Consider the following 25520-nt stretch of genomic DNA (forward strand, 5'->3'; position numbering starts at 1 on the left):
ATCTTTTTTTTCCCCAATACCAATACCCAGAATTGCTTTGCTCTTTTTCACCTCCATCCATTCTCTCGCAGTGGTGTTGCTGAGAGGAGAGTCTGCAAAAAGCAGTTTTTCCCAAATAGGCATCACCAGTTAAAAAAAAAAATTACACTGGACCAAACCTGCTTTCAATTTTGGTTTTCTGAGAATTTCATTCTAAAGTGTACTCTTTTCACTGCCTGAACACAGTCCATAATGTCATGTTTATTTTCTTTTAAAAAAGCTGGATTGGCTGAGTAGTCAAAGCATCCAAAAGAGATAATTTAGTCTGGGGAGCCAAATCATACAGACTGTGTTTATTTAGCCACTCCAGCGAACAGAAAATGGCTTCCAGGAGGTAGGCTTTTCTGAAACAGCACAATTAGTGCATGAAAACTTGGCCTTGAACCATATCTCAGGGTTAGAAGTAGTATTAGCTGCTAAGTATTTATCTGTACTCTGGCCATTTGGAATAGGAGGATAATATGCCAGCTGGGTCTCCACTTGCCTATTCCCTTTCTGTAACAAGGTTGTAGCAGCTAAACAAAGTAACAGTACAGTTAGCAAGGAGTCAGAAGCTCGGGCCATTTTAGTGAATGAGCTGATGCCTAATTTATAGAAGGGATGATGTATCAGCCATCAAAATCACTTGAAGGAAGTCTGTATTTACGAAAAGAATGGAGGAAGGAGAATACAATCCCATATGGGCACAGTGATGTACAGCCAACCTATAAATTATTTGAGACTTTGCCTTAAACAAGCACTGCCCACCTGACTGTCAGTCCACACCTACCTCAGGCATCAACATGAATTCTGACCAGTGTGGAGAGTTAATAATGGACATTTAAAAAGCCTAACTAACTTTAGTGGAAGTTGGTTACATGCAGGATTCAATACAGTTAGTGGCCTTTTAGGCCACGAAGACAAGGTTTGATTCTGGTTTATAGCCTCACACAAGTGTCTCCAATACTGTAGGGCACCCCAGATGCCTAAGCCTGGTCAAGGAAAACAGATGTACGTCCAAAAAAACCCTCAAATCTAACCTATTTCCCTATGCTTGATTTATGGTCAAAACTCTCAGTAGAAATGATCAGGCTTTCAGGTGTTGACTAGCCAACTGTGAAGATATTGTGAAAATATAAAGTACTATGGTGAGTTTTTTGAGAAGAAGTCTCCATAAAAGCATCTGGATTAATTACTAAAGGGAATTCGAGTTACTTTAGTTAAATGTCAACTATACCTTCTTTATTTTATTAATTTTGGAAGCAAGATAGAGCCCTCAAACTACTAATAAAAATACTGATGTTCTATAAATTCAACCCTTCTGGAAGCCATCACTCAAAGACACTAATTTTTAAAAAAGAAACTTAAATACTGCTGTCTCTTAATATGGTCTTAGGCTCCATTTTAAAGATTTTTTCTTTGTTGAATGCTATGAAACATTTTACAAAAATCAGACTCTAAAGAGCAAAATTCCGCTGTCTTACCCCATTTACCTAAATAACGTGTTCATTTCTTCTCCTGTTCCTACCTCCTTGCAATCTGTCCTTCAAGCACAATCTTTGCTTTAATGAGGTGCAAATTTTAATGTCTAGTGGGACAACTTAAATGCTAATATTATTAAGCATGGGCAATTTTTCCTTCTTTCCATTCAGCCTCCCCCGCAAGGATATTAAACATGAAAAACTATGTTAATGTATTGTAAAGTAGTATAGCTTTGCTGGGAAAGCTGTGAATAGCAAAGTGTCTATTTTCTGTACCAACACTAAGTCAACTATACTGCAAATCCTGTCTGTTTTATAACAACATAAACATACATATGTTTTCCATACAAAATAATTTTTTTTCATAGCAAAACAAAATAAAAATATAAATGGCATAAACCCATAAAACACCATAATCACTTCTGGAAAATTGTAGCTGTCCTTTGTTAGGCTTCTAAAGACTGAAGCTCTCTCATTTCCTAAGGGCATGGTCACTACTGAAGTCTCCAGTAACAACAAAAAGATCTGAATAATGATAAGGGCTGGTTGAAATGCTTTCTGGATTACCACCAACATCCCTACTGGAATACTGAATTAATTCTGTCTGAAATTTATAACAAAACAAAGCAAAGCAAAACAAAACAACACAAGAAAATAACACAAAAAAAAAGGTTCCATTTTCTGAAAAAAAAGAGAGAAGTATTCTATCCCAACTGTCATGTCTAGAGTAAAAATATTCCAATGAAAAAACTAAATGTGGGGTTTTTTTTCCCCAATGAAATATGCTACTCATGCCTCATGGAAGCTTTACTTCAGCAGCATTATTCTGGTTTTCTGCTTTGTGGGAAAAAATATCTAGTCAGATTGTGTTACAGTATTAACTATTCTGAAATCTGCACCTCTATCATCAAAACTATATAAAGAAATCTACCTAGACATTATAGTCTATAAAGATACAGAGGCTGTAGAATATGCATATTACGGTGTTTCATGATGAAATTTTGAATAAAAATACTGATGTGTTGATGATAAATGTCCATGTTTTGAGGGATAAATGATGATAAATATTGTTTTAAAAAAATAATGTCATGAAGCACATTTTTGTTCATAAAAAAGACATAATGGCTTTAAACATGTGTCTTCCTTTGTCTTTTCAGAATTTGAATGAGGGATTGGGCACCCCAGTGGGAAAATGGGAATCTCTAATTTCCAAGAAAGAAAGCTTCCATTTCTAGCTCTGTAGAGAAATGTGATAATAAACTTTAAAATCACAGTGTGTTTGTGTATAAAAACTTGTTACTGATCCAGGACTGATCCTTCTACAGCTTTGGCCTCCAGCCCAATTGCTTCAGAGAAGACATGCCAAATCTGTAAGGAGGAGGAAACATTTTTATGGCAATTTGATTTAACAACAAGAACAACAACAAAGGAATCCATTCAAAGCAATTTAAGGATTAAAAATGCAAAACTTGGGTTTGATGAGACATCAGGAGCAGAACAGATGAGGCAGTAAAGATACAGAAGAAATTAATTTATATAATTCAGTTAAATATTTAGTTTTGTAGTGCATATATATTTATCTGTATATGAACATGAACATAATCCTTTATCCAAGTTTGTATTGTTTCAAGGCTACACCATTTTAATGCATTCTAAGTTTTATATTTGTTTGAGCTAGCACTAGCTAGGCATTTAATCACTGGCTTGAATGAATTCATTATGGGCTGATCTAAAATAAAGAATACTCCTTTACAACACCCTGGCTAGAGGTGAATTTGCTCTTCCAATGTTACTTTAACTAACTATGATCTAAATCTACTTTAAATTTAGAGAGAAATCTCCGAACTGCAGAATTAACTGTTAAATTGTACCACTTCTGGATAAAATTAGAGAAAAAAAAAAGATTGCCAAATAAAATAAAGTTTGCATGCTGAGAATTGTATTAAGTAAGTTCTAGGAAATGAAATAAATTCTGAGACATCAAAAAATTACTTATAATGGACACTTGACTTTATACCCTCTGCTTAAAGAAGATTCCCTAAAACTTAATCTCTAGGAATCCTTAATTGTGAACTAAGACAGCCCATCAGGATTTCTACAGGTCAGTTTTAGGAAGCAGACCATGCACATAAACCTAATTTTTGTAGAAATGAATAGTTTAATGTGTTACTGCATACTCAGTTGCTGACATAAGCCAGGATGCTGTCAGTGGATTTGACCTGGTTCAGAAAAACTTGGTGCCTGCAGGCACATTTATTGCTACTTTGCACTTGGAGTGGTTAAGAAATTATTAAGAATGCTTTAAATAAAGAATAATTTTTGCTACATCATCCAAAAGACAAATAACTTTGAATTGCAAAATTAATTTTACAAGTAGCAATTTTATTTTTTCTTTTATGAACCAGTACCAAATGGCACTTAAAATACATTAGTCTATCAGGATTTTGACCTCAGAAATATCAGTATCCCAGCAAATTGATGAAGCCTTCTGTTTTTATTCAGTATACCCAAAGATGTTCAAATAAAATGGTGAAGGGTATTAATTAAAGGCTTAATTTGTATACATGAAAAACAGGCAAATGGCAGAAGATAAATTTTATTATGTGCACATATACATAACCTCTGTTTACTAACCATTCCCAAATGATTTATAAAATGAACTGTAATGTATAATGAATGATCAAATTATTTCATCAAAATATGTAACTGTACTTCTTTCAAACTGTGTAAATCTCAACAGTGCTTCCTAGGTGCAAGAAAAAATGGGTTATAAAGAACAAAAACCTTCCAGATAGGCCATAATGATCTGTTTTTATAAAACTGAAGTCCTGTTGCTCAGGTTTCCTGAACAGCTCTTATAACAAACTTGTGTACTCATTTTACTGCAAAAATAAAAAAGAAAATGCAGCCATCCAATTTCCCTTTTTGAAGGAACTAGCATTTGGGGGGCTGGAATACATATTTTTACCAGCTTATGCAAGGAAAAGAGCTATTCAAAACCAAACCTCTTCAGAAATAGCGCATATGTCAACATTAGTGCAGGATCAGCACTGTTTGAAGAAGCTCAGGAACCTAATCTTAGTGTGATCATTTGATTTTCACACATTGTATTTCAGACAGTCATATTGGATCATCGCCAAGTCTCAAACTAAACTTTACGGAAAATCAAAGGACTTCAAATACTATAAGTCATGCTTCAGTCAGAGGGAAATCTCCACACAGATCTGTAGCTCACCTGTGTGAGCTAAGTAGCTGCACAGCTGCAGAGATTACTTAGAGCAGAGCCTGGCTTTGGAGTGTCATCACCTTCACTCTCCATTGGTGGAGCATGTTGCGCTGTCAGGCATTATGATTCCTGGGGAGATTGTAATTCAAAGTAATCGATTTGAAAGGGAATGCAGAAGAGTGATAAAACACTAAGGCCGACTACTGATAATGCAGGTAAATAAGTGAGTAAGTGTTGAAGTGTGATTTTTAAAATAGGGATTAGAGTTCCATTTTTGTGTGCCATTTATCATTTAATCAGACTCATCCTGACTATCCTGAAACAAAGTTCATATCCTTACCTCACCGTTGTAGTTAATTATCACAATGTTTTTCCTATTTTACAGCATTAGAGAGCTTGGATTAATTTTGCTTAAATGCATTATGGTTTCATACAGGTGAATTGCATTTTAGCAGATGATGTTCAGATATTTCACTGCACAATATGTGTCAGAGAGCAGGAAAGAAGAGGAATTAGTACCTTGAAGGGTAGCACCGATGCATACAGAGCTTCTGAAAACCTGTGATATTGCTTGTCCTGCCAAGATTCAAGTTGTTCTGTGTCAATAAGGATTAAGAGATTTGTGCACAGTATCACATTTAGCATTAGACTTGCATTCAGTATCAGAAATAAAGATAGAACTGGTATGAGTCTGACTTCTTAGAAATCACCTAGTCCAACTCCTCTGCCATGGAAAGGAACATTTGGCGCTAGATCAACTCGTGCACAAGCGTAGTGCAAAGCTCTGCCCAAAAGGGAACATGGCAGCTCAAACTTTGTTATCAGTGGTGACTTGAGCAAGGAGGGTCTCCTGTCTGGCGGGGCAAGGAAGTTCTTGTGATCAGTGATAAGGTGGAGCAAGGAGGGTCTGCTGTTCTTAGTGCTGAAGAATGCTGAGACCAGCTTGAGCAAACTATCAGAAACCACCAAGAGGACATGCAAGAAAGAGAGAGCCTGGCTGAGGCTGAGAGCAGAAAGGATAAGCAGACCCTGATAAAGAGTCAAAAGTGCTGAGCAGAAGTGCTAAGACTCTTTTTAGCACAAAGAATATTTTGTTGAATAAGCCTGACAGCACATAATCTAAAAAATGCATATGTCTGACAGTCAATCACTTTATACTATAAAGTCTCATTTTTGCACAGTGAGGACTTCTAGTGTACCTCCCTAATCTGTGTGAAGATCATTCCCTTGCATGGGGAAGCCCCTCAAGGTTACTTCTCAAGGCTGAGACAAAGAGATCTGAGCATGGTGGTTGGTATGGGTAAGAAACATCAGTCTCTACTTTGCAATTGTTTTGCTAGTTTTAATATTGCTTCAATATAATTGCTTTAATATATTTGCTTCAATATTGCTTCAAGAATAGTGCACTATATTAGTAGTTATATCCATATTGTGTAGTAAATAATTCTGATTAAGGTATTTTTGCCTAATCATTATTGTAATTGATTAAAATAAATAATTTTATTTATTTAAGTATATTTGGGCTTCCATCCTGAGGGACAAAGTTGTATAAAGGTCCTATTACACATGTATAATACTTTACCCATAAACCCCTGACAAAATCTGGGGCTAAGATTGAAATCAGCTGCAACTAGGCTCCTCTCTGAGAAGAACTTTACAAAGCAAGGATCCTTTCTGCACCTTGTGACTCAGTTGGAGGCATATTCTAACAAACTTTGAAACTCCCACTCTGCCTTCGACAAAGACCAATTAGGTTACACAAAACCTCCTCCAACCTGACATTACCTTGAACACACACAGTGATGTGATATCCACAGCTTCTCTGGACAATCTCTTCTACTGTTTCACCACCCACACCATGAAAAAATGTATTACTTTTTATCAGTCTAACCTTACCTTCTTTCATTTAAAAATACTGCCTCTTCTCCTGTCACTTATAGGCTCTGATAGAAAGTCTTCATCTTTATAATTCCCCTTTACATATTGAAGGGCTACAATAGGATGTCCCTAGAGCATTTTCTCTAGGTTGAATGTCTCAACCTATTTTCATAGGAGAGATGCTCCAGCATTCTGACCATTTCCATGGTCCTCTTCTGGACCTGATCCAACGTGTCTATGTCTTTTGCAGTGCTGCAGGCGGAGTCTCACAAGAGCAGAGCAGAAGGGGGGAATCACCTCCTTTGATCTGCTGACCATGCTTCTTTTTATGCAACATATGATCTAGTCCACTTTCTGTGCCCAGAGAAAGTTTATGTTCAATTTATCATTCACCATTATCCCCAGGTCTTTCCTTACAGGGCTGCTCTAAATTAATTTACCTCCCAGTCTTTTACTGGGCAGTCTCAACCCAGGTACAGGACTTTGTTCTTGCCCTGTTGAACTTGATATTTCTGTGGAGCCACTCCTCAAGTCTGTCAGGGCCTCCCTGGGTGGAATCTCTTTACTCACACAGATCAGCTGCCCCACTCACCTTGCCATCATCTGCAGACTTGATGGGAATGCACTCAATCCCACTGTCCATGTCACTGATGAAGGCAAGAATAGTGTTGGTCCTAGTATGGACCTTTGAGGGATGTGACACATTACTGATCTCCACTGGGATGTTGAGCCATTAATGATAACAATTCAGACATGGCCATCTAGTAATTTTGTTGCCCATCTAACAGTCCATCAGTCAAACTCATGTGTCTTCAATTTAGTGGCACTTACTGATCACAGAGGTGAGGCTGACTGATAGTTCCATGGTCCTTTTTTTTCTACTTTTAAAAAAACTGGGTATAATATTTCCATTTACAGACTGACATGAATTTTCATATCTGATTGGGAGTAGCTTGGCAACTACATCAGCCAGCTGCCCCAGGACCTTGGGTTGCACCTTGTCTCAGGTCATGAACTTATGTATATACAGGTTCTTCAGGTGATCTCAAAACTGATCTTCTCCTACAACAGGAAATAACATAACAACCTCTTTCATCTAAGAAAAGTAGCCTTTTAGGTCATACTTACCTTAAATAGGATACCTGTAGTCCTTTTTATTCTTCTTAAAGCTTCTCAGATTTTCTGCTATATAAAATTTGCCAAAATTTTGTATTTCTTAAATCAGGTCAATGTTAGAACCAGAGACCTCTTTAGAGATTGCAGACAGCTGGGCTTCTAGTAGTGAATTTAATCATTGCAGTTTTACAAGCTGCAGTTCTTCCATTGATTTAGGTACAGGCTGGAACAGTCCTATGTGCTCCTACTTTATTAAACCTTTTAGCAGCTGCAAATGGTCTGATGTTTACTGTAACACCACTTCTTTTGCTGCTTACAAAAAGAGGTGGTGGGATAACTCCAAGAATTGCAATAAAAAGCAGCAGAAGTTGTATTAATGTATAACACAAGGAAGAAAACTAGAGGTTCTCACTAAACTAACCTTCATGTTTTAAAATTTAAGGGAATCAATAACATTCAAACCCCATGTAAGAACAGCAGACAGAGCATTAGAACAACAGACAAGAAGGAGACTAGAGAAAGAAGCATGTGACATACAATTGCAAGTATCATGAATTTTTTTCATTCCTCAAAAAAAAAGAGAGAGAAGATGTAGTAAGCTAATTTGAAAGTAAGAAGGTTCTTTTCTTTTTTTTTAAATTGCAGTTTGCAAGATCCATTGACTCAATCCAGTGTGAGAAGCAGAGAATAGCATCACTCTAGATCTCTTTTCCAGAAGGCATCCCTTTTCAAGAGAAGACTTAAACATGTGCTTAATGAGATGGAGGCAGATGCTTAAAGATAAAGTTATGTTCATGCTTGAATCAGGGCCTACAAAATTATTGGCAACAGGCTAGAAATATAAGCAGTTGAAATCCTGTCCTTTCCATCTGGACATGGAAATACTTGTTGTCAAACGTTCCACACTAGAGAAATGGGATATTTATCTGCATGCTGAGAAACATATCTATGCAAAAAAATTAAAAATCTTACAGATAACACAGAGGCCAAATTTTTCTTTTTTCTTCTTTTTTCCTCCTTCAAAGACACCCAAAAATAATTTAAGAAATCAAAACAGATTTCATAAGATTTTTTTCTTCAGTGATTAAATTTGACCTGCAAATTGTTACAACATTTCATCATGCAAATACACAGTTAGTGGTCTGGTGACAAAGCTCATAAAATATGTAGAGTTCTTCTATGTCTTGACTGAGTAGAAAAAAAAATTGCAAGAAACAATCCACAAAAATACTGTAAGTAGCACAAAGAGTGCTAGCATTTTAAATTTATTTTCAATGAGTATTTTTAGAAGAATTTGCAGGAGTTCTCATGTTAGCTTTCAGATATTTTCAAGCAATGCTTGAAGTATGAAATAAATTAATTAGATTTCAACACACCTGCCTTTGTAGGTAGACACATAATTCCATTTAGTGCTGTTTACATTTTTTCTAGGATTAATGTATTAACAATGACAGTGAATTTCTTATCATCATGCTTCTACTAAGTGTACTTACTGTATTAATGAAGGAATCTAGAGTTCTTAAAGGTATATCAGGTGCATATTCATTATAAGAGCCACATGTCAAATCTGTCTGCTTCATTTTTTCCTAATTTTAACGTTAAAGGATCCTTATCCTTTTGTGTTACATACACACAATATCTGCATAGTGAAGTCATAACCCTCTGTAGTATTTCATTATATCCCTGTCATATCTTGCAGAATAATTTAAACTCTCATTGTTCTAGTTAATATCCCTCCCTACCTAAGTCTTCTGAAAAAAAATCCTTGCCATTTCCCTGAAATGTACATTTGAAAAGATAACTCAGAGAAGTCCCATTTATTATCTATTAAAAGCAATAGGGAGTTTTGTCACTGCATTTGCCTTTTGAGAGTATTTCCCACTATGTCTTACTTTGCACTTAGGCACTTATGATCTTAAATCTTTATAACATCTCTGTGAACTCAGCTATTTCTCTTAGTGCAGAAAATTACTAATGATTTACTTAAACTGGAGACATCAGTCTTTTTCTCTTCATAATTAGTTAGGTCCAGAGAGATTAAAATTATTTCCTTCCATTGTGTTCTTCCACAGGTTTCTCATTCTCTGTATTTCCTGCCTTCTCTCTACTTGTTTGAGCAAGATGACACACAGACGTTTACAGAAATACAAAGTGCCCGAGAGAAGCCATTCTGTTATTTGAAGAAGGTCTGGTATTGTCTGACCTATGAGCTCACTATTGGACCTCAAGACTATCTCAGGTAATGCTATTGTTCACTGAAGCAGATCCAGCTCTTGCAAATTACTAGTTGTCATATGTTTTCTCTTCCCTTTCAAGGACTGCTTCACAGGCTAAATGACTAGTAATGAAAAGAAGAGGATAGCCTGTATTTAATAAATCTATTTTATAGCAAAACACACTGGAATCATGTGAGATGTAGGCTTAACATTTATTTTTGCAGAATAATAATACTGTGTGACTGAGCACATAGGTATAAGAAATTGCAGTTTTATATGAGAGTCCTTTAAGAGGCACAAGAGAAATTCTCCCACTCTAACAGGGTAGGAAGGGTTGGGAACTTAGTGTTGGGCAAATATAGTAAGTTGCTTATTTTTGACTTTTTTTAAAGCACCCTGTGTGCGAAGAGAGGCAGTGTTTCTTCATGGTCAGTAATAAAACAGGAGAGAACTTGTCATAAATCAAGACTGTGCAGCAGACCTGGCGAGGCAGCAAGACAAAAGAGAGTGGGCGGTGAGGTTACCATGTGAAAAGTAAATAAGGACACACTGTACACTCTCTCTTTTTTTTCCTTTAAAAATTCTTATTAGCTTGCTACCATTTTTCTTTACCTGCCTTGAATATTGAGATCATAAGCCTCTCAAGAGGGTTTCTAGTCTATAGTTCAGTAAGGCCATGCTCAGATTCATCAGTGCTATCAAACTAAACTTTGTGTATTAAAAATACATATCCAAGAGACATCATGGTATTTTTCCATTATATATCACACAAATACACATCATCTTACAACATAAATTTAAAGACATATTTTTTAAATATATAAATTATGCATTTAGATGTAATTATAAGTTATGTTGATGTATATGAAATATAAACAAACATGCATGCATATACATGCATGCACACACAATTATCTTCCTTTTATTATGTAAATTAGTATATGCATCCACATGCCACAGAGTGTCCCTTTAGCGGAGAAAAAAAAAAAAAACCAAATTATTAAGGAGGTTGTCCCACGAATCACATAATCTCTCCCTACAAGCTATTAGTGTCTCAATCTCTGTTGACTTAAATTTCATTTTCCACCATGTACCACAACTAAACTCCAGTTTTTACCTTTACTCTGTCTTCTTTCAGTTTCTGCACGAGAGGGAAAGTGCAGATCTCATACCTTTCTTACCAGTAAAACAACAGGAAATAAAATTACAAGAGCAGTTTGTTCAGGTTTGATAAGCATTAGATAATATATTGTAATAATCATTATTCTACATTCAAGAGGAAGACATCAATTATATTAATACAATTTTCCCTGGTGTGGTAAAGGCACTTCATGACAGCAATTAAGTTAATCTCCTGCAGCAGTGAAGTTCTGTGCTATAGTAAATCCCACATGAGGATGACCATATTACTCCATGTCATGTAATTTCATGTCTTGAATGTAGTCCATCTGGTTCTCTAGTGAATCATAGGGCTCACTAGATTACTTTGTAAAGCAGAAGTGGAAGCTGAAACAACCGCAACTGTGTTGAAGACAGGACAGAAACAGCAAACACAACTGACACAGAGATGCCCACAACCTAGCAGAAGATCCAGGTTTTCAATTCCATATGCCAGTCATTACCCAGTTCACGAAAATGGCCCAGATTTATCCCTCTATTTGTAAAACCTTCCCTTGGGGTAACAAATTACACCTATTTGGCAATACTCAAGGGTTTCGATCTTTTTTTCTATGTTACTGCTTTCCCACAGTTCCAATTGCTCATATCTCATCCCTATCTTTTACTCTTCTGGTGTGTGAGTTAAATAAGTTCTTAAAATTAAGTGAGATGAAACAGAGAGCTGAGATGCATGCTCATCTCACTAGAATCAGGAGCTCAATTTAAGATTTCTGGTGGCAACATGTAGTGGCCTCACTTGACAGTCAAGGTGAATCCCTTTCTCTTGTCAAATCATAATGGGCATTTAAAAAACCTAGTTTCATCACATGCAAACTGCCTCCAGTAAGAGCCTACAGCTGCAGGTGAACTCTCTCCTACGCTTTCAGCTATCTGAACCTGGGAATCTAGTGCCATTTGAGTGATTTCAAATTAGCCTGATTGTCCTCCAGTTGCCAGTCCAGAACGGTATAGATCTCACATAGAACCTATAACCATTTCCATGCATGGACTTTCTAGATCTCATGTGATATCCAGACACCAGTTTTCCAGCTAGCAAAATCTGAACCTCCAATTTGTGCCTCAGAAGAGAACATATTCTCACTAAAACAGAAGAGGAAGGTAGATATTGTCAGTCCTAGGCATTTTATGATAAAGAAATCTGAAGAAAATAGAAGGAAAATCAAAAGTAAAATAGTCTGGTGCATATGTCTGATGAAAAATTTCAGAACAACTCTTCTGTTATGGCCTTTGGAGCCAACAGCTTGTTCTTCCTGAGAGCAGGATGAGGAAGAATGGCAATGCCCTTATTGAGGATGAAGGCTGTCTCTCCACAGCCATGTCTCCAAAAGCTTTTTTGTCCCTTTAACATCCTGGCTTGACAAAAACTGCTTTCATTCATCCAGGGAACTAGTCTTCTCAGCAACAGAGGTAACAGTGGGATTCATGATGGCAGTGATGGCAGCTGTCAGTTCTGTAACACAAGGGAGGCCCTCTCCATCTACATGCTCTTGGCAGAGGGCTGAAGGAAGCCACAGGGACCCCAAGGTTTCATACTTACAAACATCACACTGCCAGCCCTTCAGCACTGTAGATGGGGATCATCTGCATGATGAATATTCCATTGGAAGAAAATGATCTGGAAGTTGCCATTTTATCATATCTTGAGGTAGCACTGAAGAATTCATGTGTGTCTCTGCAAATTGAATGGAAGGAACTTGTCTGTATGCTTTATTATTTATAAAGAGAAAAATATCCCTTGATTTAAAAATGAATCAACAATATAGAACCTGTGGGTTTTGGTAAACATGCCTTATATTGTATTTGGCAGAAAAGAAGGTGAGAGAGTCACAAGTTTACAGAAGCAGGAATGACTTAGTTTGCATGACAAGTCTGTTTAACTTTCCAGCTGTTTAGCTTTCTTGTAGGTTTTATTATAACTCACATTCTGTAGACATTATTTTCCCTTTCTTTGCCTTTTTTTTTTTTTACTATCTTTAATATCACCTTTTACTGCCCTTTACTGTTTCTTTTACTGGCCTTATTTCATGTTTCCTGTATTTAAATTCTACCTTGTAAAAACTCTTCTGTTGAGGAATGCCTTCAGTGCAGGTGGCTTGGGTGCAGATACAGTGCCAGCTTCAGGCTGAGCTCTGAGTAGCTGGAGACAAGAGGCTGTGAATTGCTTCCCTTTGCATAACAAAAGGCTCTGTGGCACCACCCAGGTGACCAAACACTCAGTGACACAGCAGAAGCTGAGGATTCAGAAGGACAAGGCAAAACTTTGGTGTACTTGGACCATGTGGGTATAAAAGCCCAGGGGTTCCTTGGCTGGGGTCCTCCCTGGGGACACCAGCTGGGGCTGTTCCCGTGTGTGGTGTCTGGTGTTACTGCACCTTGAATAAATGGCTTTATGGAGTGAGACAAGTAAGACTCTGTCATGGGAAACCTGGGATCGAACCAGTGAGGGAACCTGGTCTGACTGTGTGAGTGGGGTGTGTGGGGAGCCAAGGGGGACCTGTTGGTCACTGGAGCCTCCTGCTGTAAAGTGGCTTTGGTCCCAGCAGTGACAGCCTGGGGTGGTGGGAATGTGACTGCCAGAGTGCCTTCTGAATGGTCCGACTGGGAAGTTTCCTTAACATCTTCTTTGAGGTTTCTTTAAATAGCCTTTAAAAAAGATTGGAATGAAGGGGTTCACACATTTCCTGCTAAATTAATGCAATAGAGGTGTGAAAACTCCTGTTCTAAGCATCAAAGAAATTGAGCTTCTCAGTGGACTTTCAGACAGTCATGAAGAAGGGTCTCTTTTCTTATACAAGGTCTAGTAATAGTAACAGAAAAAGAAAGAGACCTATGCAAAGCTAAGCAGCAAGGGTGTCTTTAATGTTTCCAAGAATAAAAATTTTATTCTGAGTTATGCTTGGAACAGTTGCATCTTTTGATGACCTGAGATTTGGAATACATAGATTTAATGTGCTAACATAAGCTAACAGAGAAGACCAACAGACACTGCAGTCTGCGCATAAAGATGAAAGAAGGGGGTGTCAAAGGGGCCCTCAAATGAAATTCTATTGCTGTACTAGTCTCACTAGAAATTCAGACTGACACATGGTGGTAACGTCACAGGGCACTTTGCTCAGTAGGTGTTGGAGCAGCTGTCCCTGAAAGGATAGAGGCTTCAACACAAACAAAGTCTCAGGCAGCAGAATCAGCCCTACCAGTTTGAGGCTGGAGGGAATTCCAGGAAAGATGTACCTCTATCTTGTAGGGAAGGTTTGCCATCATGGAGAAGCTGTCCCAGAAAGTGGAGGAATTAAGAAATGAGCATCACGGAAGAAAGGGGAAAAGACAGGATCTTCACTGATACTCAGCAGCTTGAAAAGCTTCACACACCATCTGCAGAATAGCAGCAGTCAGGATTTGCCCCCACCATCAATGTAAATGAAAATTTTGGGAAGAGGGAAGGATGAAAAACTAGTGACTGAATAGGCATTGCTACCTGCCAGGGATCAGTTTAACAAGGGGAAGTGCTAGGTCCTGCACCTGGAGAGGAACAGCTCCATGCACCAGTGCAAACTGGGGCCATCCAGCTGGAAAGGGAGATAGGGACCTAGGGATCCAGCTGGGCACCAACCTGAACATGAACTTAAATGGTGTCTTTGACACTCAGAAGACTATTGGTATCCTGGGCTACATTAGGAGTGATACCTGCAGGTCAAGGGATGTAATCTTTCTCCTGTACTCAACAGTAGGTGAGACCCCACCTGGAGTGATCTGTTCAGCATTGTATTGCTCAAGAGACATGCAGAGACTCCAAAGAAAGGACATTAAGGTGGTTAAGGGACTGGAACACCTCTCACGTGAAGAAAGGCTGAGAAACCTGAAACTGTTTAGTCTGTAGAGGAGATAGCTCATTGGGGATCCTACTAATATAGACACGGCTTAAAGAAGGGTATGAAAAGGCTTTTTCCTGTGGTGTCCAGTGACAGGAACAGAGGAAATGGCCACAAACTGAAATACAGGTGATTCAATCTAAACATCAGGAAACACTTTTCAGTGTAAAGGTGACTGAGCAGTGGTGTGGGTTGCCCAAGGGCGTTGTGGAATCTTCATCCTTGGAAGTGTTCAAAAGCTGTCTGGACGTGATCCTGTGTAATCAGGTCTAGGTGGTCCTGCTTGATCAGGGAGCTGGGTGAGATGATCTTGAGGTCCTTTCCAACTTCAGCAATTCTGTGATTCTGTGATATAGCTCAGACATACCTTTTCCTGAGGACTGAGTCAATAGAGTCAAGTCCTTAACCTTGAGTCTTCTGCTTTTAAACACCTATATGATTTTGATTTATTGTGCACTAAAGCTAAAAAACAACATATAATTCTCAGTCCAAAACTTTTTCAGCACATTTGTCTATATTTTTAATTAGGAGTCCATATAAATTTCAGTGGAAAAAATGTTTTCAGAATTATGAGACTCTAGTTAGTATGTGGTGAGAGTAGCCGATTCATTTTTGTTAATGAACATTTCTACGTGTAAGTGCTGTAAACTATCCCTGAACTCTGTCCTTTGCAGATTCTGCTGTTCAGGGAGCAAACTGAATGTGAACAAGGGATCCATGAATAAGTGAATCTATCACCTACAGAAGCAATTTTCATATGTTCTCTATCATAAATAAATGTAGCAAGGAAGAGCAGACATGTCAGGTAAGTACAGTAAAGCTGTATTTTTTACCAACTCTCTTACTCAGTTTCTGTCTTTAACTCAGAATGACTCACAAATTTAAATAATGCATGGCAGTGATGGAAAGTCTTATGAATTACCGAAGACGCTGGGACGGCTAAAATAATCTAAGAAATTCAGACTGACACTTTTGTCTGGTCTGCCCATAAAAGAATTAGAATCAAGAAATGGTCATCAGGCTGCTGGAGATTCGCATGGGCAGTGTAGCTCACTAAGTACTTCTGCAACAAATCCCTGCATATAGAGTAAAATTTTTGCTCACTAATTATTTTCTTCTATTATTAATGCTCAAATGTGACCAATAATGTAGATTTTCCAGAAGCTTTTCTGTTTGCATGTGTCTGCTACTTCAGCACTTGCAGTTTGTTTTGTGTAATGAAACCATATTTAAATGTCCAAAGCATTTCCAATTACCTTTGTTTCCTGTCTCATGACTGTACTTTCCACTTCTCTGGCTGCAGTCCCCCTTGGTTTGCCCTACTCACAGCCGTTTGAAATTTTGCTGCAAATACCATTTTCTTATCTCACTGCTTTGATCATCTTCCTGCTCAGCTTTGCGTTCTTTTCTTAATGTCCCTTTATGGCACAAATTAAGTGACTTGTTTCAATTTTAGAAGCTTTCCATGACCTTTTACATTTTCTAAACATTACTCCCATCACTTAGCTGAAGTTCACTCCCCAACACGCTGTATTGTTGAATAAGCATCTCGGGTTTTTTTCTGGTGCTTAGACATATCCCTCACTGAGAGGAGTTTCCTGTAATACCTTTTTTTTTTTTTTTAATATTATGTCTACAAAAGATATGAAAATACAAAGGCTGTTGTTGTAATACAGTGCCTACCATGCTGCCTAACTTTGTCTCATTGCCTCCCTGTACTCTGCCATCTGCCTGACTGCATTCATTTGTTTTCCCACCTCTTTGGAGCAAGGATTAATTTTTTATTCTTTGACTGTAGATCACCTTTTTAAGTGGGCTACTGTTTCAGAAGTAGACTTCCTAGACATGGTAGTAACCAAGAGTAACTTGTAATGGGTCAGGAAGAAAAAGATAAATCATACTCCAAGATCTTGTAATCCAAGCCTAAAACTAGAGATGGCAGATGGATACTGACAGACAGATGGTGTTGAGCAAAAATTTATACAAATAATTACCAATAACATAAAAAACACAAACAAAAAGAACACACAATAAAATAATGCTCATGAATATTATACGCAGAAATAATAATACTAAATAGCAAAATTAGACATAGCTAGAAGAAAAGCATTTATAGATTGAAAACTATTGCATAAAAATATTATTTTTACCCTTCTCAGATAGTCTTAGGTTTAAAAAATTTAGTTGCCTTGCCTAGGTGAGAATCAAGATTTCCTCAGTAAATAATATATTTTGAGGAATGTGCTCATATTGCCTAAATTTAGATCTTCAGCTTAGCTGCCTAAGTTACAAAATCAGTCTTTATAAATCTTTTTATTACAGAAAGGAAAAGAAGCACTTCCAGTGGACAAGTCCCATAATATTAGGACAGGATATGCCAACGACTATGGGAATCTCTATAGAAAATTCAGATAAAATCCTCTAACTTTAAAGTTAGATAAGGAAAATTAAGACATGCATATATTGGAGAAGAGATAGGAAGCCTGGGAAATAGCTGAAAATTGAACCTAGAATTCTCAAGTCTCAACTAATTGTTGTAGTTCTGAAACTTCCTTACCAGGAAGCAACAGCCCAGTAATAAGGTAGATTTCCAGGGTCTTACAGAGGAGGACATCAAAAGACCCTGTTTTAGTTTTAAAGCAAATAGACTTTAAATAGAAATTATCCTTGAATTGCAGACGAGTTCAGCAAATTGGTCTGTCCAAGTCTCCCATCAAAAATGAATAAATAATTTTCCTTGAAAATTTATAATTTATTTACTTAACAGCTTCTATGATTTTTGATACTTACATTGGTACATAATTTTAAAGATAATATGTTTATATATTTGGAGGTATGCTATATTTAGGTTTGCATTTTGCCTTCTTGTAGCCAAGCTCTAAATTACTGGTATATAGCTCTCCAGTTGATTATACAACTTATAAGTCACTATTTCTGCAGTCAATATTTGGATTACTGGGTCAATATCTTGGCAAGTACACATGTACAAGGCTTCAAATGATTAGAGAGTATGTTAAATGTTGCTATATTAACTGATACCAGGAATCAAGTGGAATTAAAATCTAGTCAATTGGGACATCAAATCACATCCCTCTTTTATTCAGATGTTTGAAAATGAGAAACACGCAAGAAATTGTGAAAAACAACATCAGAGCTGATGGGTAAAGACGGGGAAAAAAGGAAAAGGAAAAGATGTAGATAAAAGTGTTATTAAAATATTAACTTTCATTCTTTTCATCTTTCTATTTCTATGTTATGCACCCATTTTTATAATATCCATGCTTAACACTATAGAATTTGACATTTTTCTAGAAAAGGGGGAGAAGCAATGTATTTCAACAATTAGTAAATCAGTTACTGGGTACATTTTTCTCTAGTTTCATAAATGAAATTTTCATTGTAGGCAAGACATTTGGCAGTGCATTCCTCCTCTTCCCTTCTAAATATCTATGACAATTTTGTTCAGTGAGGGCGGAATATAAATACAAAAGTGAGGATAACTCAGTGGTCTGTGTGGCTAAGTCAGAAAGTGCTTTTGCAGACACAGATGATCAAGTTTGGCAGAGCACACTCAAGAGCTGTGTGTCTGAACCCCATTGCTTGTTGTGTGCTGCACAGAGCGTGACTGGGGTCTCTCAGGGGTAAGACCTCTGTCTGGAGTACTCCATATTGATCTACCACATGCCATCCATGGCATGGATTTCCATGGGCATGCTCCTCAGCCCCAGAGCCTCTGCAATTTAAAGGAATGGATTTGCAGCTGTCCTTTAAAGAGAGATATTTTCTCAAATGGAAAGCAAATGCTTAGCCTATTGATGTGAAAGTCTCAGTAGATACCATAGTGTATGTAGATATCTGACTAAGCTTGGCTTATGAGGAAAGATAGTATCCTACAGAAAGACTCAAAGACAGTCAAGAGAAATACCTTACCAATGTTGACCTCCAAATCTCTATTATTTTGGATGTGCACTACAGACTTTTGGAGGAACTGAGGAGAAAATTCAGCTATTAACCCAAAGGCAGGCTATTAAAAAACAGTTGTGTGTTCAATAACACTCTGAAGTGGTTTGAAAGGATTCAAACAGCAAATCTCTGAACACTGGGCAGGCCAAATGACATAACATCACCACTTATTGAGATTTTATAGGGAGTTCTACATATTAACTTCTACAGACATATACTAAGTTATTTAGATATAGCAGTTATGTTGCTGAAGGCTATATGTGAACTGATATAACACGGATAGAAGAAAAAAAAGCCACATGAGTAATAACGTTTTTTTTAAAAAATCCTCACAATGTTCAGAAATGTTTAATTCATTTCATATTACTTGCAAGAAATTCTGTCTTCATTCAGGTTTTTTTTTTTTGAAAAAAGTGTAATGGTTCCTTTTTGTTTCAGGCTTCTATTTTAAACCTCGTCATAGACTTGTAGTTGAAATAATTCTATTTTAATGTTTAATAAAAGACTTTAATTTCCCATATTGGTATTTCTTTCCCCAGAACTTATTTGGAATCTTTAATAAGTTTTCAAAAGGTTTTCTGTACTCTGAAGATATGTAATATTCTCATAACATAACCTGAAAAAAGTAGTGTAATGTTCTGAACTGATCTGAGATGAAAATCAACAGCAGGATCTTAATTTCCAGACATCCTAGAGGCAAATGATTTTGATTTGGTCTATGATTTTTTTCCCCCAACCATTCTTCATAGCTTACCCTCTATCACTTGTGGTGTACCACTCACTTGGTGGTGCTGGCAAAAATGGCTGTGGGGCTGACCTGAGACCGGTGCTGGAGCAGAAATGAGAAGAGGAGGAGAAGCAGTAATTCATTAAGTTCACATTAAAGTCAAGAAAAAGCAAATGTAATGGTGCCCCAAGGTGGTAGCCAAAGAGGAATGTAGTAGTTTTGGATAATATAGAGGGTTTTGAAACATCTGCTCACATTATCTTGTATTAGCACTGAAGATTTCCCTCAGCAAAAATCACTTTTGTAAAATGTCTGATTTTGAGTACTCTGAAATATATAAATATATATCTATTTTTTTTCCAATCATAACATCTCAGGTTCTGGTTTTAGAGATAGTTTGATAAAATTTAACAGGAAATTTCACCATTTGTTCTCTGAATCTATGAATACAAAGCAGAAGGTAAGGAGACATTTCTGGCATGGTGAAATAGATTACTCAGTTTTTACCAGTGCTATTGCCATTTGCAATTGTTAGTTTCTCATTTTCACTTTTTATTTCAAAAGAAACTTTATATCCATAATTTAAAATAGTCTTACTTTTATGTGACGCACATGAGAGCCTGGATTCAATATTGACTGTATCAAATTCAGATATTTAAATCAAAGTTCCAGTGAAGTCAACTGCACCATCTGTGGTGACAAAAAAGAAAAACATTCAAGAACCCTGATACACATTTGTAGATCTGTTGATTTTCAGAAACCTACATTTCTCAGCTCAAAATACAAACTCAATGCCCAGACTAAATCATATTAGTTCAAGAGATTATTAAACTGCATGGTCTTTCACAATGTTCACCTTTAAAAGGACATCAGTTTTATATTTTAATGGACTTATGCAGTGCAGTTATTCATAGAACTACTGTGCAGATAACTCATATTTTTCATCACCTTAAAAATGTTGGAGAATTTCTGTATTTTTAGATACAGGTGTTTATGAATGAGAATAATTTTTTCAGAACTTGAAACAGCAATAGATCAAAGTGATACTTCATTAAATGTACATTTGTTAAATACATAGAATGGAACAAGACTTTAAGATTAGGCACCTAAATACATAGTTCAGGTATTGAAATCAGTGACTTAACCTTGGGATTGTTGACAGATGTATCTTCCTTTGATTGCTTTCTGCAATAAAGGGAAGACACTATTGCTGCCCCTCCAGCCCTGGATTTAACTGTGGTACATCCTTGTCTTAGTATTCATTGATGTTGAATGTACTAATACAAGGAACGCAGAGGTATAGCCCAAAATGGTTGCAGATGTTTGACAGCAAAATTAGCTGCCAGTTTTCTAGATAAGATGTAACATTTTTACTTAAGAAAAGAGTGATTCTACACACAGATTCTCTCTCCCCCAGGATGCCCTTGTACTCCAATGTATGATCCATTACCAGAATTTTTAAAGACAAATATCCTCCTCTCACAAAGTCACTGAGCTGCAGCAGTAAAGAATGACACAATCCCAGATAGACAGATAAATAACACAGTCTAACACTGAAGAGGGTTTGACCACTTGGGGGATAAAATGATTTCTATTTTGTTTTGTGATTGTGTGTTAGATTCCGTGACTAATGAATATACGGCTATGTCTCATCATCTGGAACACAGTGTCAGAAGTCCATCTTTATGGAATAAAGTTTTCTGTGCTGGAACAAAGGGATTTTTATGGAAGCATGCCCGACGGTTAGTAACTCTCTTTACAGCAGCAGTGTCAGGAAAAGATGGGGTGCTGTTCTAAATGATCACCAGAGCTGAAAAGATGCAATTTCTTACTACAATTTAATAGAAGATTCACAGATGAAATGTTGATTGCAAAGTGGATACTGAATTCTTACAACAGATTTAGTGCAGCTAGTCACTTGGTTAAATATTGTATCACCTTCTACTGCCACAGCAGCCATACAGCCTCTCCTTCAAAAATAAATGACAAAAGCCTCAAAGCTCACCTGGCCCCAAAACCATGAACTGCAAAGATCAATCTCTGGCACTGAAATACTCAGAAATTTCATCTGCAGGCTTTCCAGTTGTGCACAGTGAGTCACTGGTTTTGTACAAATGTGCTTCTACTGCTACAAGGACCATTTTCTCCATGTAAAAGAATCGTATTCCTTCAGGTAAGTGAGTGTAGCATTACCAGTCTGGAACATGCCTGCTCTTGTTTGCCAGCCACAAACTAATCTCACCTTATTCACCATGGCAACATTGACACAGCTGTCTATCCCTCTGTTTCCATGGTAAAGGACTGGTAGGTAGTACTTCTAGTACTGCTTTATGCCAGACTTCTGATTCTGTCACAGATTTCCAAATGTTCTAATGGCTAAAATTTGTGTAGAAGCCCCTAAAATGTCATAGCCCCTGATCGTGGCATAAAAACCAAAATCAAAACCAAACCCTCAAAATTAAAACACACAGGAAATAGCCAAAATGAAACCAAACTGGAGGCAAAATACCTGGTCATAAAAACAAACAAACAAATACACAAACAAACAAACAAAAAAACCAAAAAAAAACCCCTCACAAACAAACAAAAAAAACCCCAAAAAACCAAACCAAAAACCAGAACAAAACAACAAAAAAGACCCAAAAACCACAAAACCACAAAACAAAATAAAAACCAAACAACCCCACACCACACAAAAACCCCCCAACAGTCTGTGAAAGCAGAACCAATTAAAGCTCTTTTCAACTGTAACAGATAGTATTATAACTTTTTCACCAAATCATAGGATTCTTTTAAAGACTTTTTCCTGTACCTATGGTCTTTTTCAAAAATTTTTGCCTCCTAAACACGGCCCTCTTGAAAACTTCCACCAACCAGAAATCTCTGAAGCGAGACTTATTTCTCAATGAGCTCTTCAAAGTTGATCATACAGAGACACAACTTTAAGTTTAGAGTTAAAAGTCTACAAGTAGCACCGTAATCCTTCTCAGCAGAGTGAATTAAGAGCTCTAGACATATTTTCAAGTACTGTTATGTAGCCAAAGTTACCTTGTTAGGCTTCATGGTTGGATCTGAGCACTTCTAAATGTTCATTACTTTAGGGACCTTAAAAACCCAATATGTATGAACTGCTTTTGAAGTGTCTCCTTGAAGCCCTGAAGTCACTTTTATACTTTTGAAATGTTTCTCCTACCTCTGCTTGAATACAAGGCTATCAGAAAAAGTTAAAAAAATTGTAGGGGGTTGTGCCAGTGACTAACTGCCTTATGTAAGCAATGATCTGGCATAGAAATTATTGCTTTGCTTCTGATAAGAAGACAAACACCAACCATTTACTTTGACCCAGTTTTCTCTATGACGAGTCTGCAACACTGACCTTAATGTATGCATTTCTAAGCACTTTATTATTATTCAAATATAATGTGCTACTGACGTGGTTTTTGGAGTTGTGCTGAACAGTGCTGATTCTTTTTCTGAATGCCAGGCCATGTTTTGCAGTTTCCAAGTATGTAGCCAGTAGCTAGTTATAGAAATGTGATCTTGAAAAAGAATTTTAAAATTGTGTTTCAGAAGCATAAGCATAAGCATATCATACTTTTAGATACCCCAGCAAGACCACTAAATCACTGACTCTGTGGGTATTACCTTGCAAAATGCTTCAGTAGGGGAGCCAGTGCTATTGTATATTGGCAGCAATTTCCTAGTATTCATGTAGATTTTCCTTACTAGGTCACTTCATTAAAAAAAGATTAAAGTCTACTCCAGCTAGAAGCATGAATTCCCACTTCTGTTTTCAGGGAAGTCTGATATCAGTGCAATTCTGAAATAATCTTGGTTATAAAAGCAGTGTTAAACACATTTGTTAGGAGACCGTACATCTCTTCTGGGTCTTTAGTGGGTCACCTAATTCTAACCTTTGTAGCACTTCAATGCAAGGGAGCTTTCCCAAGGAGTGTAGCTTTAAAGGTGCAGAAGCTGAGGCAAGTCCAAAGGTAAACACTACGTAAAACCACAACAGTGACATCTGCTGCAGTATTTTCCTTACACCTTACTGCCAAATTCATAACTTCCCACACATGCCATTTGAAAAGATATTCACAGAGATCAGCAATCTGAGACAGAAGCTCCCCGAAATACTTTTGAGGGAGAGAGGTTTTCCTTGAGTAAACAGCATTCTGCTGGGAAGGAAACCACCTTGGGATAGCCAGGGAATGAATAGTATATCCTTTCTAAACCATGGCCAGGAAAGGACTGCCTATGCCCATTCTTCACATTAATCCAATAATTAGAACTAAATTAAAATTTTGAGGGAACATGGGCGGTATTTAAATCCCTCTCTAGTCAAACAGTGGGGTTTGAAACAGGGTCAGTGGGAAGGCCCATACATAAAAACTCTCGAATACAGAAGTTGTCATTCCTGATTTGCACATGTGAGGGTGGGTTAACCATGGTATGAGCACACATTGAAACATGCCTCCGTGCTCAGCAGAAAACATCTATTTAATTCGGGTCGATGGGTTTTAGGTGTGATCTGGTCACTAAAAAATGGCTTTTTATCAGAGCTTTATGCCACAGCAATAATTTAAATGTCATGGAGACCTCACCAGCAGAAGCAGGGGAATGGACAGACTTTAACAGCAACCAAACAAAGGCAATTTTGAATATTCCTGATTGCTTAAAGTTTGAACTTTAGTAGCTAAAAAAGGCTTTGAGGTCACAAATTCCACGTGCTAAGTCCCCTTCTAACTTCCGACTCCCATCAGCTGAGCTGTGCTGACTTTCATATTTTTACTCAAAAGATTAAGTGTATTCATTTGGCTGTGCATGTTGCAAGAGCACTAAAAGACTGCTAAAGTACATGCTCACCATGGGCCTGATCAAAGCCCTCTGAGATCAATGGGAATATTTCCTTTGACTTCAATGGGCTTTTGATAAGATTCCAAATTACCCAGTGGAAAGTCAGCCTCTGAAGGATGGTCCTGATGTTAGCATACCCATGGGCACAGCACTCGAAAGGATCTGGCTCTGGACCTGGGTGATACGCTGCGTCTCACGCTGGAGCAGATGCAAGCGCGGCATCTCGTTCTGATATTTTGTAAAATACCACAGTGATGATAAAGGAAGCATATTTTGACTGACAGCTTCCATACTAGCTGGTACTTGAAACAGCTTGCAGCCACATCAGGATCTGGCAGGAAGCCAGACCCCATTCACAATAATGGGACATCATACAAATATCAACAGGGCTGTATCCAAACCAGCTGTTATTATTAATTTCATGTCTTTTAAGAGGAGGAGAGGATTTCAGCCATTTGAAAGGATTTTTCAAATGAATAATTATACTGTTTGGTGATGTTTAATTTCTGTTTACCTCTGAATGCTACTAAAGTTGTAGCTAGTGGTCCCATATGAATTGGATTTAGAGATACAATTGCTGTTTAATTTAGTTGATTCACTTGAGATATCTTCTGCATTTTTGTTACAGGAGGTGATTTTTTGAAGAAAATTGAAGGCAACTGAATGTTGACAAAAATAAAAAAACATGAAGTTGGAGTTTAGAAAACTGTGCTTTGATATAAGTGTCTGCAGACAGCTTAGAAAATAAGAAAAAAATCATTTGCTGTTGTTGTGGAAAAGGATCAGCAATTGGGGATTAGAAGTGAACAAACAATTCACAGTGAATCATCTCAGCTCCACAGAAGTTTCCAGGGTCTTCATTCTATTTTACCTTAAGAGCTAGCTTGAGAGTAGATGTGCTACTCTTTGCTGCTCTAGTACGTACTTTCTTTTTATTAGAGAAAATTTCCAACAAATAGAGATTCAAGTTCAGCTGTATCTTTTGTTCTG

The 25520-nt window shown here is 37.3% G+C and overlaps 1 long non-coding RNA gene across 1 annotated transcript; it reads left to right on the forward strand.

Moving 5' to 3' along the window:
- Nucleotides 1-9794: 9794 nt before the first annotated feature.
- On the forward strand, nt 9795-21403 carry LOC146444672 (uncharacterized). The gene is made up of 3 exons (XR_014850385.1): nt 9795-9958; nt 15658-15788; nt 21091-21403. It is a non-coding gene; the product is annotated as an uncharacterized LOC146444672 (long non-coding RNA).
- The last annotated feature ends 4117 nt before the right edge of the window (nt 21404-25520 follow it).

The sequence above is a fragment of the Lichenostomus cassidix genome, chromosome 1 (genome assembly GCF_008360975.1).
Source record: "Lichenostomus cassidix isolate B80296 chromosome 1, HeHo_3.0, whole genome shotgun sequence".
NCBI classification, from domain to species: Eukaryota; Metazoa; Chordata; class Aves; order Passeriformes; family Meliphagidae; genus Lichenostomus; species Lichenostomus cassidix.